Raw genomic sequence first — 16,572 nt, 5'->3', positions numbered from 1 at the left:
TACGCGACTGAAACAGGAAAGGGAGGTAATGACAGTGGCACGTAAAGTGCCCTCCGCCACACACCGTTGGGTGGCTTGCGGTGTATAAATGTAGATGTAGATGTAGATGTAACACGGAATCTTGGTACCCATCTGATTGCGTCTAGAGTAAATAGCATGTGCAAGTTGAGAAGATTTTGTAAATGTTTGCGTAGAGGGACGTATGCGCATACCAGCATGGAATTCACCTAGTGGTATGTGGAAAACGGTCAGAAAACATCTCTCTGCTGTCTGGCTCACCATCCCTCGTCGTTAATCGACATTTTACAGGTCGTATAAATCTTTCATGTCTACTTTAGCTACAAGGTCTTACAGCACTCATAAGGTCCCCGTCTACAAAATAGAATAGCTCATTTATAACTGATTTATATTTTTAAGTTGAAAGCACTTTGTACAACATTTTTAAAGTAAAATACTTGCAAAATGTATTACAGCTAAGGATTCCCACTTGTCTGTTTTGGCAAAAATGCAACAAAACGATTACTGACTTGTAAGTATATGTTTCACCGCCATGTAAGGCTTTCTCATTTACAACACGACGTTTCGTTAGAAGGTTCATACATTGGTGCGGGGATTTACAGTTTCATTCCTACGCGATTCTATGATAGCAGGAACAGGAACTACTAACACCCATTAAATATCCCATTTCCCGTTCGGTCAACATAAAGAGCATTTTACCTGCGTTTAAAATGAGAAGCATTTTATCACAAAGGTAGTTTCGCCATTTAAATGAACAAAAAACAGTTATTTATTTGTTTGTTCGTATGCCTGTATCCATATGTGTGTTTGGAGCCAGCGGACTAATACAGAATTGGAACAGTCGTGATCATTTGCACCAACAGCCGGCATATGTGACCTGTTTCGCCGTTTGCGGGCGGGTTCAGTTTACTGTTAACGACAAGTGCGTGTCCACGTTAGCCGCCCTCTGCTCGCGGCGAATCGCTGTGGTCAGACAGCGCCACGTTAATTTGAAACAAGCGAGCTCACGTGTACCAGAGTCCTGACTCCGTGCAATACGAACCCTCTCTAAAAATGACAACGAATTTGAACGTCAAACTCGATTCTCAACATCCGATATCGAAGATATTTTAATGGGAAAGCCACATCCATAACTAAAGAATAACGTTCGTGTTCTGAACGTTTTACTATGCTTATTTGCCAGTTTTCTTGGTAACAACAGATCGCTGTGGGTAAAGCTGCCCCTCCCATTAAGCAAATGAAATGAAATACTTATCTCTTGTGACTTCTGTCCAGATTTTTTGTGTAAAACTGTCGCACGTGAAATTTTGTACTTTAACTGTAGCCTCTGAATTTATGTAATTTTTAGCAACTCTCTCTCTCTCTCTCTCTCTCTCTCTCTCTCTCTCAGTCCGGCACCTCATTTTTATGCATTATCTTGGGTTTGCGGTGCATCTTGTTCCTGCTTCATATATACTCTGGGTCAGAACTACACGGACAGCTTACGTAAATGAGTTGTTGAAAAATCAGTGTACAGCACAAGGAGGTTTCGGTTTTGATAGGACTGTGATACTCCTGACCCGAGGCTCAAATGGCTCTAAGCACTATGGGACTTAACATCTGAGGTCATCAGTCCCCTAGACTTAGAACTACTTAAACCAAACTAACCTAAGGACGTCACACACATCCATGCCCGCGCCAGGATTCGAACCTGCGACCGTAGCAGCTGCGTGGTTCCGGACTGAAGCGCCTAGATCCGCTCGGCTACAGCGGCCGGCTCCTGACTACTGTTTCACATTACAAACTACTACTTATAGCTTTACCCATACGCCTTTCCGCTCGATGTGGTACAATCCGTGAATACAGTTTTTTATTTATTTAAAAAAAATAACAAACAATAATAATTACAGCGTGTTTATACATTTTAGTCTATGCTTCCCTTGTTAACAAATTAGTGTTAGCTTTCTCTTTGCCTTAATTTCTATTTATTTTTGTCTCGTGACACACATTCACTGTGCACAAATGTCACATCAAATGCAATAATAACATTATTCTAGAAATGCAGTTAAAAATGAATAGAAACATGTCCGTATTACGTGAATAGTGCACAAGTAACTTAGTCATTACATACAGCTTTTTCAAGTGTTACTATACATACAATCAATAGCGCATTTTCGGCACATGTCTTGGCATTCTGCTCGGCCACGTTACCGTAGTACAGTCATGAGCGACGTTTTGTTACGGTACACATGCAAGGATTAAATGGTCTAATGGAATGACGATGATTTGGCAATGTAATGTCAATAAGTCAGAAGCAGATACTATGTGTAAGAAAGAAAGGTTGCCGAAGTCTCATAACCCACGGATTGTGAGACGATTGTCTGTAAAGACATTTCGGTGTGTGCCCGTAGACGATCAAAAAAGAAGGCAGGAAGATTGATAGTTAACGTCCTGTCGGCCACTCGGTGATCAGAGACGGATCACAAGTCCGCCATACCCATTCAGGAAACTACGGAATACGTAAATTAAGAGGAACGTACAGGTATCTGAACCTCACTCATCGCATTAAACACTGTGTCTCTTCGCACAGAGCACGGAAAGACCATGGCAGCCAATTGTCAGTGCGCAGAAGTGTCACATAGAACGCCTAAATTCAAGACCAGGTCGTGAAGACTTTTTTCCTCCTTTGTAAACGGAACAACATTCTCAGTTCACGTTATAAATCGTAAACAAAAGCTAGCAGTATTTTCCAAATCTCCATTTACATTCTGCAAGCTACCTTGTGGTGTGTAGCGGAAGAAATTTCATGTATCAGCCACCTCCCCTTTTCCTGTTCCAGTCGCAAATGGTGTCGGGAAGAACGAACGTTGGTAAGCCACTGTGTGAGCTCTAATATCTCTCATTTTTGCTTCACGGTCTTTTTGCGAGGCACATGTAGCATGATGGAAAACGTTGGTTGACTCGTTTATGAACCTATACTCTCGGTGTTTTGACAGTATACCATACTGTAATGCACAAATCCTCTCTTGAAGCGTCTGGCACTGGAGTTGGATGAGCATCGCCCTGATTCCTCCCAGCTCATTAAATGAGTCCATGACAAAAGGTGCTGCTATTCTTTGGATCCTTACTATTTCCTCTGTCAATCCTGCGAAGTAAGGGCGTAGAGCAGGGTCGGCCACGCAGTGACAAACTTCACGCATGCCGCAGGCGAAGCAAGACCCTGCCTGTCTCGTGTTTGCTCGGAACTTCTCGGATGTACTCGGAACACCGACATTTCATGAGCATATATGAAGATGGTATCTGTTCTTTCGGGCATGTCCGAAAGGCCACAGGCTAACCGGCCATTGACCTTCTTCTGTGCGGATGCACACGCATTGCCCCAAACTCTTACGGGACTCGGTAAGATTGTCTGCCGCGACGAATGAGTGTAATGGGCATGGGCACTACGAATGTAGTGTGTGGACATTAAGTTGGGAATGTGGGTCTCACGGGGTGCGTGCCCTCGGTGGCTCAGATGGACGGAACGTCTGTCATGTAAGCAGGAGATCCCGGGTTCGAGTCCTACTCGGGGCACACATTTCCAGCTATCCCCGCTGATGTATATCAACGCTTGTCGGCAGCGTAGAGTCTTGCTTTAATTATCATTTCATTTCATGAGCATTCTGCTCTGGCACTTTTAGCTCGGCACAACTCTCTTCAGTTCGGTAGAATTGTGTTGTCAGCGTTGTTTACTCTTCGATACTTGTTCGTGGTATGGAGCACGTTGATAGGTCCAGTGGCTGTTTTGTACAAAAAGAGGAAGTCTAGCGATCTATCGTCACAAGCTTAAAAAATGGATGGGAACGACAGAAGAGAAGGATGAGCCGCATAATCGATGTGTTCTACAAATTTGCTAAGAAACGACTTTTTAATCCCACGCAGAAGGAATTGAAAAATTTAGTTGGCAATGAGAGAGCAAAAAATTACAGCGATCGACAGACAGGATTCATTGTTATATTCATCAAGAAGCTCTTTGTGCTAAATATGCAGGCATGGAGCAAGTGAAGAAATTGTTGGTACGAACAGTAAAATTTCTGAAATCGCAAGCGTTATTCCGCTTTCAATTACAAAATTTTTCGATAGAACTCAACGAAGAGCGTGGAGACTTTATGTATTACTGCTGCGTACGTTGGTTAAATCAAGGATCATGCCTAAAACGATTTTTCGATTTAAACCTCGCTATTATTGAGACGAAAACTAGAACATCCGGAATAGATTCCAGACTTTGCATTTTAAGAGATTTGACTGCACATTGCCCACACTAAGACACTGCAAGGGCCGAAACAAGCTATCTTTTACTTGATGGGGATTCACCGAGCGAGGTCGCGCAGTGGATAGCACACTACTCGCATTCGGGAAGGCGGCGGTTCAAACCCGCGTCTGGCCATCCTGATTTAGGTTTTCCGTCATTTCCCTAAATCGCTTCATGCAAATGTCGGATTGGTTCCTTTGAAAGGGTACGGCCGCCTTTCTTCCCTAATCTGCCGGTACCAATGATCTCGCTATTTGGTCCCCTCCCCCAAATCAACCAACCAACCATCTCTCCTTACCGTTGTGTTCGAGGTAGTAGTGTTAGTAGTAGCGGATTGATTTAAACAGAAAATCGCGTTGTACAAGACACACATTCTGACAAACACAGTCCAGTTCCCTAAGCTCAATGGTGTTAAGGAAAATGCGAGGTTTGAAGAATTCATTGTGGCCTTTAAAGAATCACAAGAATAATTTTCTGAACGTTTTGAGGAGACTGCCAATCTTACACATGTTTTCGAGCTGTTTTACAGATGGTTTGCCATTTCAGCTGAAAGCACCGCAGTGCATGTGTAGGTGTAACTGACTGATCTTCACGGCAGCTTCCGTTTTAAGAACAAATCAATTTAACGTTAATACTGTCCAAGACTTCTAGATTGCTTTCCTCGGGTAGAGTTTCTACGTCTGCATAATGAGACTGCAAAAGTGCTACAAAATTCGACCAATATATGTGTGTGAAAGACGTTTTTTCGATTATGAAACTAAATAAGTGCCGGCCGCTGTGGCCGAGCGGTTCTAGGCGCTTCAGTTTGGAACCGTGCTGCTGCTGCGGTCGCAGGTTCGGATCCTGTCTCGGGCATGGATGTGTGTGATGTCCTTCGGCTAGTTAGGTTTCAGTAGTTCTAAGTCTAGGGGACTAATGACCTCAGATGTTAAGTCCCATAGTGCTTAGAGCCATTTGAACCATTTTTGAACTAAATAAGTCTCGATTACATGACAACCTGAGTGCGAAAATCTGTGAAATTGTTTGCATCTGTCCAGATGCCGACAGGTTCTATCAGAGAAAAATAATACGTCTCCAGAGCGCCAAACATAAATAATACAGAAAGCTTGTTTTATTTTTTACCTGTGTTGTTGAGAAATACGAAATATAAAACCAAGTCGTATGCAGTGCGACTCCACTGCCATTTAAATGCGGCGCGTGCTACGATGACTGTTTTCCGAAACTGGATACTACGATGTTAAAGGTGCCTCGAACAAGCAACACCCATAACAATTTTGAGCCATGTTTGGAAGCTGTATACATCAAAATCCATCGGCAGTAGCGCCAGAGACTTTGGGTGGTCGCGAAACTTAAAGACTTTCACTCGAACTTGGAACATAGTGAATGTGTATCGATAACCAAACTCAGAAACACGCAATTCCAACAATAGGATGATCCTACATGAAACTACATATTTTTCAAACGTTAATCATTAATGATCCTTCCTAAAACTATATATTCTTCAAACATTAATCACGATTTTATTCAGAATAACAACGAGACGAGTTGATATAACTAACGCGCGTAAGAGAGATCCAGCACACGATCGAAAAATTACAACCTTCTCACTTTTTGCTACGAACTGATAGACTGATGGCACCCCTCACTTTGGCACACCTTTAGATGTGCTTCGGGTTTCCAGTATAAAGCCCAAAGAGTAAAATACACCTCAAACATCTTTGTTATTGCTCAAATTTAGATTCTTTGATACTTCCAGGCATACTTCACTACGTCAGTCAGCTTATAAGAGTTCAGAAATGACAACGCTTATAACTGTAGGGTGCGCAGTTAATCCAGCGTCTTACCTTATCTGTAGCTGTGGGTATTTAAATTGTTCGTCGTGAAGACGAACAATAAAATATTTATCTCCCTATTTTTTAAGTTTATTTACACTGCATATGGCACGCAAGGATCTGAGTAGTTTCTGGGTGCGGCACTACATTCGGATTTTTAGTGCACTGAATGTGCAAGACGCATGATTTGTTTGCGGCCAGGTTTCGAGAGCCCGACATATGGGATACTCCATCTTACAAGGTGCATTCGAGTTCTAAGGCCTCCGATTTTTTTTCTCTGGAGTGGAAAGAGATAGAAACATGTGCATTGTTTTAAAATGAGGCCGCATTCATTGTCAATACGTCCCAGAGATGGCAGCACCGTACGGCAGATGGAATTTCACCGCCAGCGGCGAGAATGAGAACTGTTTTAAATACTTAAAATGGCGACGTATTCCTTACTTGAACAGCGTGCAATTATTCGTTTTCTGAATTTGCGTGGTGTGAAACCAATTGAAATTCATCGACAGTTGAAGGAGACATGTGGTGATGGAGTTATGGATGTGTCAAGAGTGCGTTCGTACGTGCGACAGTTTAATGAAGGCAGAACATCATGTGACAACAAACCGAAACAACCTCGGGCTAGCACAAGCCGGTCTGACGACATGATCAAGAAAGTGGAGAGAATTGTTTTGGGGGATCGCCGAATGACTGTTGAAGAGATCGCCTCCAGAGTTGGCATTTCTGTGGGTTCTGTGCACACAATCCTGCATGACGACCTCAAAATGCGAAAAGTGTCATCCAGGTGGGTGCCACGAATGCTGACGGACGACCACAATGCTGCTCGTGTGGCATGTTGCCAAGCAATGTTGATGTGCAACGACAGCATGAATGGGACTTTCTTTTCGTCGGTTGTGACAATGAATGAGACGTGGATGCCATTTTTCAATCCAGAAACAAAGCGCCAGTCAGCTCAATGGAAGCAAACAGATTCACCGCCACCAAAAAAATTTCGGGTAACCGCCAGTGCTGAAAAAATGATGGTGTCCATGTTCTGGGACAGCGAGGGCGTAATCCTTACCCATTGCGTTCCAAAGGGCACTACGGTAACAGGTGCATCCTACGAAAATGTTTTGAAGATCAAATTCCTTCCTGCACTGCAACAAAAACGTCCGGAAAGGGCTGCATGTGTGCTGTTTCACCAAGACAACGCACCCGCACATCGAGCTAACGTTACGCAATAGTTTCTTCGTGATAACAACTTTGAAGTGATTCCTCATGCTCCCTACTCACCTGACCTGGCTCCTAGTGACTTTTGGCTTTTTCCAATAATGAAAGACACTCTCCGTGGCCGCACATTCACCAACTGTGCTGCTATTGCCTCAGCGATTTTCCAGTGGTCAAAACAGACTCCTAAAGAAGCCTTCGCCGCTGCCATGGAATCATGGCATCAGCGTTGTGAAAAAATGTGTACGTCTGCAGGGCGATTACGTCGAGAAGTAACGCCAGTTTCATCGATTTCGGGTGAGTAATTAATTAGAAAAAAAATCGGAGGCCTTAGAACTTGAATGCACCTCGTACAAGTCATGCTGGCATTGGGCATTTCACCCGTCACTGTTGTAGGTTGTTGGCTTCGTAGGGTTTGCCTGTTGCCGTCTTCCCTACGGTCAGACTCAAATGACGTCACCTGATAGCCTTCCTGTTCCGTGGTTGCATCGGCCTTCTTCTGGCACTGATGGGAATTTGATTGTCGACTGAAATTACTTGATCAGTGAAGGGGACAAAGGGCACTGCAAACCAGTAACAGTGCGGCATCTCAAGTGAGACCGGATATCTTCTTGAAAACATCTAGAAAGGCAAGGCTGTCTCGTTACAAGAAGATGGGAACTTGATAGTCGACAAATTCGGACTAGACAGGCGGTCAATAGGCTTGCTGGTGGTCCAGGCCAGAAGTACATGAGAAGACATAAAACAAAAGAGAAATCATTTAACTAATCCAGATCCCAGAGAGGGTACTGATGCAATAAATTAGAGATGATTCTCCAGGACTCGTATTACAAAATGGTTCAAATGGCTCTGAACACTATGCGACTTCACATCTGAAGTCATCAATCCCCTAGAACTTAGAACTACTTAAACCTAACTAACCTAAGGACATCACACACATCCATGCTCGAGGCAGGATTCGAACCTGCGACCGTAGCGGTAGCTCGGTTCCAGTCTGAAGCGCCTAGAACCGCTCGGTCACAGCGGCCGGCTCGTATTACAAACGAAGGTAATGAGCCACGAGTAGATACGTCTTGCGGGCATGCAGACACAGGCAACGCGTCAAAGATTTCTGTTCTGCCATTGCAGATACTGTGTAGCTAAATTTCCCGAGTATCTAATCGCGTATTTGTAGTTTAATCAAGAATGGATGTTCTACAAGCTTTCTATCACTAACGGCTTGACTGAAGTCGAACGATACTGTGCGTGTTAGCTTCCAAGGTGGTGGAAACGTACACTTGTATCGTTATCATTTAGGCAACTACTGTGCTATTGCTGGTCGCAACGTAAAGCCTGCCTATCAACTGCAACGAACTCTGGACGCTTCTCGGCAGTTTTGTTACCTCGGAACCTGCATCTTTAGTGAGCAAAAGGTTCCTGCAGCCAACTTAACTCGGAGCGGACACGCCTCTGGTCGGCCCACGTGCAGTTGGCGGTCTTGAGGGTGGCACCAACTCTCTGACCGCGGGAAGGATTGGTATTCCTCCGCACAACCGTTTCCTTGGCTTGAATCTGAAACTTGCGGCCACTGGAGCTTCTGCAGATCTGCACCGTCTTGTGTATTTTAGAATTAAATAACTACTCATCACGACAACTGTTCCGCCCCCACCACTGGATAATCCTCTACTTACGCAAGCTATCGGTGTACAGCCCCACGCATACGGTCACTGAACCCGTAATTGTATAAGTGGTCCGAATCTGTGGTTGAAAATTTTACTTTACTATCTCTCTCTTTGTAATGGAACTGGACTGGACGGCTATACGGACTTCGCTACCTGCCGTGAACGTCTCGTCTTACCTGGGCCACATTGGAAGAAGACGATATTTTTGGAGTGCACATAATATATTTAAAATAGTGACGGGATGGACCGATGAGATAACAGCTTCGCGTGGAGGAGTTTCATAGTGAAAATATTCAGCTTATTATAACTTTACGTAAATGGAATTCTATGGAATTTTTTTAAACAAAGCAATTTCATGAATAATTAAATGGAAACAATGTCGAAACATTCGAATTACCGAGTGTGAAACAGCTGCTGTCTTCGAATTATAGTTAGACTCAGTCAACTCGTACAAATACCTGGGTGTGAAAATTGGCAAGGATATGAAATAGAACGCTCACATAGGATTAGTTATAGGTAAACCAAGTGCCGACTTCGTCTCATTGTTAAAATACTACGGAAATGGAATCTGTCTGCAGAGTAAATTGCTCAAAAAGCACTCGTGCGACCCATCCTAGAAAATTACTCAAGTTTGTTGCTCCCGTACCAAATAGAACGAATTCAAAGAAGGGCAATTCGATTGATCACAGGTTTGTCTGATTCGTGGGAGAGTGTCGCAGAGATACTGATAGACGCAAACTATTCCCAGAAAGCCTACTTCCAAAGTTTCAACCACCAGCTGTAAGTGATGAATCTACTAGACCCTCTACGTACCGCTCTCGTTTGTATCGCTAGGACAAGATAAGACTAACTGCAGCGTGCAAAGAGGCATTTGAGTAGTCACTCTTCCCATACTCCATACATTAATGGAACGATAAGAAGTCCTAATAATTGATACAATGGGAAGTATCCTTTGTCATAAGCTTCCCAATGGTTTGCAGAGTATGGATGTAAATGAACATACAGAGTGTTTGTTGGCGGCATGTGATGATAATCGCTTCGAGTTATCAAATATACCAAAACATACACGATCTTCTTTTATTTATCGAGATTTTTTTCAAGATGCAGGACAATTACTTCGATTTAACGAGAAATTTGAGTTATCAAGGTTCGAATTGTGAAGAATCGACTGCATCTGTCGTCCGATCTTTTGCATCTGTAATTCTGTGTGATGCCCTTGGGTTAGTTAGGTTTAAGTAGTTCTAAGTTCTAGGGGACTGATGACCATAGATGTTAAGTCCCATAGTGCTCAGAGCCATTTGAACCATTTTGTAATTCTGTGACTACATTCGGTACAAATAAGCGTATTAAATCGTCCAAACAACAATCCGTGGTTTCTCGTTTTCAACAAACAAAATTATCCCACCATACGTTTGTTGTTCCTATATTTCCAGGCAAATGTTTTCAGACCACTGTTCCCTACATCAGACCGAAACATTTGTCCACATTTCGATATTATCACTGACATTTTGTACCATCAACGGGGAAACAACAGAAGACGCAATGTGTCAACACCGCATGTCTTCTGTCAGAATTAGTCAACAGCGAGACAGGAGTTTTGATGAGTTATGGCTGTACAGGCTCATAATCTGAGGCATTTCATCACATAGATTCCTTCTGTTAGCTACGTTACTGAGCAATTGAAACGCCAGGGAAGTCCTAAATCAGGTCACAGCTCTCGTAGGATAAAAAAATCATAATGATAGGCGAACGCTAAAGTATACTGTACGCTACGAAACCAGTTGTGAACCAGTCTTCTAAATTCAGTTACTGAGGTGAGAGCTGTACGTTGAGTTTCGATAGGACTCCTTTTTAATACGCGTGTGCCACTGATAACCAGTAATACGCGTCGATGCTTGTGTTACAAACATCGCTGTCGAAGAAGCCTTAATGCAATAATAAATTACAGTGTATGACATCTAGACAGACGCTTGTGGCTTTTTCGTATGCCTAGGGATCGCCTCAGTGCATTGTTACGGCAACTGAATTCAGCTAGCGTAGTGTGATAGTCTAGAGCTGTTACCAGTCATTTTGGCTCATGCTAATAGTCTTGATCGATGGAGAAGAAATTAAAGTATTTCCTTGGGAATGAAATGTATATTACCTGCCAAGCTTTTCTTGATCTCTGGACTGCTTTGTTGTTATCTGTCGAACTTGGCAGAAATCGGAAATCTTAGGGTCGATAGTGTTCTGTGTCAAACTAGCGCCAAATTTAACAAAAAGGACAGTAAGTGTAGCGCTGTGTAGTTATTTGAATAGGTACTTAATGTTGTGTTTCACCATCAGGCTTTTTTGCTCCAAAAATGTGACGAATCAGTTCCAGTTTTATCGCCAGAGCTACAACAGATTTTTAAAGTAAGGAATGAGGTGAGGATAACAGCTAACAATAATAATGACTGCTGCTGTTGAGAACTGATATGAAACTCATAGCAATGCGTACCATTAGTGGAAACGAGCGCGTGAATAAAAAACATTCACGAAACAACTGAGCTTTCTCCATTTCCGTGACACGTCTAACACAGGTAACGCTTGAGTAAGGTGGAACTTCCCCTACACCCAGCTCCTCGTGCACATCTGTATATGATACGAAAATGCTTCATGCATTGGGGTAACTATTTAGAATTCGACCTTTTCTTTGTCAGCAAGCGTTGATTTCATCCAAAAATCAAGAACGGTTGCATAGTGGTTTGAAGTTAAACAAGTCCATTTGCTGGACTGGTGTGTTCCTAGTCCAGTCAGATCACCATGCGCTCTATAGAATAGAAGGCAGTCTATTTCCTTTTCTGCAGGAAACGTTGACATGATCTGTCCATGGTCGCTTTGAAACACTGGCATGTACACGAGGCACAAAAGTCATGGGATAGCGATGTGCACACATACAGCTGGCGTTAATATCGGGTACACAGGCGTTAAAGGGCGGTGCATTAGCTGAGCTGTCATTTGTAGTCAGGTGATTCACGTGAAAAGGTTTCCGACGTGTTTATGGCCGCACGACGGGAATTAACGCACTTTGAACGCTGATTGGCAGTTGGTGCTGGTGCTAGTTGGGCACACAACACTACCGGCCCGCAGACTTCTGCCGATACAGACACTCCTTTTCGGAAGTCGTAAGGGAATCCAATATTCCGAGATCTACAGTGTAAAGAATATACTGAGAATAGCAAATTTCAGGCATTACCTCTCAGCGCGAACAACGCAGTGTCCGACGGCCTTCACTTAACGACCGAGAGCAGTGGCATTTACGTAGAATTGTCAGTGCTTACAGACAAGTAACACTGCGTTAAGTAACCGTATAATTAAATGTGGGACGTACAATGAACATATCTGAACGGACAGTGTGGCCAAATTTGGCGTTAATGGGCTATGGCAGCAGACGACCGACGCGAATGCCTTTGCTAACAGCAGATCGTCTGCAGCGCCTCTCCTGGGCTCGTGACCATATCTGTTGGACCCTAGACGATTGGAAACCCGTGACCTGGTCAGATGAGTCCCGATTTCATCTGGTAAGAGCTGATGGCAGGGCTCGAGTGCGGCGCAGACCCCGCGAAGCCATGAACACAAGTTATCAAGAAGTTATTGTGCAAGCTGGTGGTGGCTCCATACTGGTGTGGCCTGTGCTTACATGGAATATAGTGGTCCAAGTGAAGCGACCATTGACTGGAAATGGTTATGTTCGAATACTTGGAGCCGATTTGCAGCCATTCATGGATGGAATTATTATGGATGATGATGTGCCATGTCAACGGGTCACATTTGTTCACGTCTGGTTTGAAGAAAGTTCTGGGCATTTCGAGCGAATGATTTGACCAATCAGACCGCCCGACACGGATCCGATCAAATATTTATGGGACAAAATCGAAAGGTCGGTTCATGCAAAAATCCTGCAACAGAGACGTTTTTGCAGTCATGGGTTATTTCTGCAGGTGACTTCCAACGACTTGTCGGCTCATGCCACGTCGGGTTGCTTCACCACGCAGGGCAAAAAGAGATACGACACAATATCAGGTGGTGTCCCATGACTTTTGTCACGTCAGGGTCGTCAGACGCTTTCTCTTTGGTGTTTCTGCAGATATATGTAGTTTCATTTTTGAAATGTGTAGCTGCAGTCATGGCAAACAAATAGGTCTACTGCTCGTCACGTCTTTCATACGACGCTTGTCCCCTTTACAAAGAAAACTATTTTTAAAGCGGGATTTTACGATCCCACTGGATACAGCGATCCCATATTAGTCTAGTGTGATATTCGTTTCATCGATATTCATTAGCAGGGACAGTAAAACACGAATAATAATAACGAGTACTTCAACTGCGACAGCACCGATCTGGCCCGCGCTGACTGCTAACCTCTTGCAACAGCGGTACTCAGTGGCTCCTAGAGTACTGGTTATTCCTCGTGATTTGCTTCCTTTGAATATATATCTATAAAAAAAATACCGCACTAGATTACTATGGGTCCACCCTGTCGAATGAACACGTAAAATTCCACTTTAAAATTTTTTAGTTTGTAACGGTGAACAGACTTAAGTTTTCCGTCGACACTGGGTGTCACGTGAGCAGTACTTGTTTGGGAGCACTCCATCTAAACATTGCAAAAACAAAGTTGCAAATATCTGCCGCAACAGCTAAGAAAATGCTCCTGACGACTCCTACGGTGTATGCTGTGACATACATTATTAAATATTTGAAACTTTAATCTCGACGAATGGCCTTTCTGGAATACAAATGTGTTACCTTTTGCTTCCTGCCCAATTACAGACGAATCCCGAAGTACGCGAACTGGGTAGTTGATGGTCCATATAAGTAATACTACTGCTAGTCATTCCTGTTCCACTAGCAAATGGTGAGAGCGAAATGTCTATGCATATTTCTGTACAAGCTATTATCTCTTTTGCCATGTCTTCGCAGTCCTTTCGCGAAATGAATATTCGTTGCAGTAGAATCGTACTGCAGTCTACCGCAAATTTCGGTTCGCTAAACTATCTCAGTAGTGTTTCGCGAAGAGAACGTCTTCTTTCCTCCAGAGACTCGCATCTGAGTTTACGAAGCATTTACGTGATACGCATAGATTCAATCTACCAATAACAAACACACCTCTGAATCATTTCAATGCCCTCCTCGAACATTTGCCTTCCCTAAAACCGCTCTTCCGTGATCGTTCCATTTTATGGCGCTTTGCAGTGTTACGCCTAGACATTTAATCGATGTCACCATGTCACCCCACTAATATTGTATTCGGAAACTATATGATTGTTTTTTCCACTCTTCAGCATCAACTTAAATTTTTTCCACGGTTAGAGCAAGTTACCTTTCATAACACTAAATAGAATACGCAGACAATTGAAGTAGTGATACATAGACGACAGACAGATTATGCTAGTCACTGCAGCTGAGGTGCAATACTTTTCTACGTAGATTAGACCGAACGAACGACCCATTTCGCGTACTGACGACATTAAGAGAATCTGAAGCAGAAGTTTGTTCTGAACTCACAGAGCTGCGCAGTGGTGAACTGAATATATGACTTAGTTCTGAGTCATTTACCGAAAGAATCTGAGCTTAGAACATATTTAATGACGTCACAGATCGTAACAGATCTATTGTCCTACTGAGACCTTGGAATGCAGATAATTGTAGTAGCAATCAAAAAAATAAATTACGCAAAGTGTTTTCCCTTATTAGAAGAACTGAATTATTTATTTTGGATGGAACACAATATGCAAAAATGGAAAAAAAGAAAATAACATCTTGGGTTGTCGGGTGTTCTGCCGGATATCAGCGTCGTACTTGCACGATATTTCGGTAGCGTAACTCGTTACCTTCATCGTGTGCGACCTGAGACTACTGAGTAGTTACGCTACCGAAATAGCGTGGAAGTACGACGCTGATATCCGCCAGAACACCCGACAAACCGAGATGTCATTAGATCGCCGGGAAAGCCTAAAGAATTACAAAAAGAAAATAATTAAAAAATTGTTTAGCACCATTAACGAAGAGAATTTGCCGAATTAAAATAACGTTTCTGACGCGTAGAACAATGAAGTAGATCGAATACTAATATCTTATCAATACTACTATAAACGAATGAGTGCATGTCTGTAAGAAAATCAAATCTTGACTGGGATATTATTATGGATCTGAATTACAGACATCCCAACTGTCGAATTATGTCATTACCCAATTATTGTTTCCATGTACGAAAAATTAATCAAAGAACTGGCAAGGACCAAATACTTAAAAAGTAGCGATGACATTTAATTAACATCATATTTTATCTAGCGAACATTGTTTGCTCATCGTAGCAGCAATAATAAAACAGCGGTAATATCACTGTCTACAGTACCAAAAAGAAAAAGCGAACCACAAAGGGAACAGAGAGTAAACAGCTATTACATGCAAGGTATATGTGTACGCACAGTGCGTGCTACGCTAACCACAAGACTGCTTTGTTCAGTGCAAGGAGCAATACAGTGCTACGTTGCGCTTTGGAATCTAAATTTACTTTCATATGACTTGTGCTTTTGAATTGTTCTGCATTTCTGTGAAGTTGTCTTTCACACCTGAAGCGTCTTGAGTATATTTTACGAAACAGACACAGACACCCCAAGCACCATCCACAAAACTTTAAGGTGAGTGTGTATTCTGAATGATATGGAGCTTGCTCGTGAGTTTCTGTGTAATGAAGAATACACAAGGGCCTACGGCTAAGGAGGACAACTGCAAGAAAATACAGAGCAATACACACACCCATAGGTCAAATTCGTGCATACGCGCAGATCATAACAACAGGCAACCAAAGTAAAATCTTGAAACACTCTTGTTTCATGCAGAAAAGTAACTGGTACTGTGATTTTGATCTTTTCGGTCTATATTTAATAATTGCAAACGTTCAACTGATAAAGCTATAATCTAGAACATATTTTGTTTGCACCGTAATTTATTAAAGAAATGCAAAGTCGGGAAGAGGAATTACTATTTACTACTGTCTATATGTAAAGCATAATCCCTAAAAGTGTGACATTACATTGCAGGTCAATGAAGCGGCTTATAAGAACAGAAGTGAAGCTCGTACGTTCAAATTTGAAAGCTTTTATTCAGAATCGCTTTGGGTTATCGCTATAATGTTTCGATTGCTCTTTATGTAGTTCTGCTGATGAGGCTCTACCTACAAACGAAGAAGTTTGATTATGCAAAGCAGCGACGTACTGTGAGGTTTCCGCGGCAGACGCCGGCGGAGCTGAAGGCTCGTGTCGTCGCGACGCCGGCGTCGTGTGGCGTCGGCGGCGGCGTGCTGCGCCCGACTGCCGCCCCCGTGCGCTATGTGGCTGTCGCCGCCTCCGCCCCCGCCGCCCCCACCACCGCCACCGCACCGATCCGTCTACCCCCATCCCCAACGAGGCGCTCGCTAGCCCAAAGTTGGAGTGACCTACTGTGGACCACAGCCTCGACGGAGAAATACGACCTGCTCTCTGATGGTACTGCGCAAAGTAATGTCGTCCAACCAGACATTGACTTAAATCTCTGAGTCCGGTTATCCTTCGCACTGTCC

General features: G+C 43.2%; 1 protein-coding gene across 1 annotated transcript in view; it reads right to left on the bottom strand.

Moving 5' to 3' along the window:
• The window catches only part of LOC126101371 (uncharacterized), a 422,171-nt gene extending 405,861 nt beyond the window's left edge, over window positions 1–16,310 (bottom strand). The window contains exon 1 of the mRNA XM_049912038.1: window positions 16,230–16,310. The gene's annotated coding sequence lies outside the window, so the exon portion shown is untranslated. The remainder of the gene's footprint in view (window positions 1–16,229) is intronic.
• Between the last annotated feature and the right edge of the window lie 262 nt (window positions 16,311–16,572).

Source organism: Schistocerca cancellata, chromosome 9 (assembly GCF_023864275.1).
Source record: "Schistocerca cancellata isolate TAMUIC-IGC-003103 chromosome 9, iqSchCanc2.1, whole genome shotgun sequence".
NCBI lineage: Eukaryota > Metazoa > Arthropoda > Insecta > Orthoptera > Acrididae > Schistocerca > Schistocerca cancellata.
Note: the sequence above shows the minus strand (reverse complement) of the source record. Positions and strands in the feature narration are given on the sequence as shown.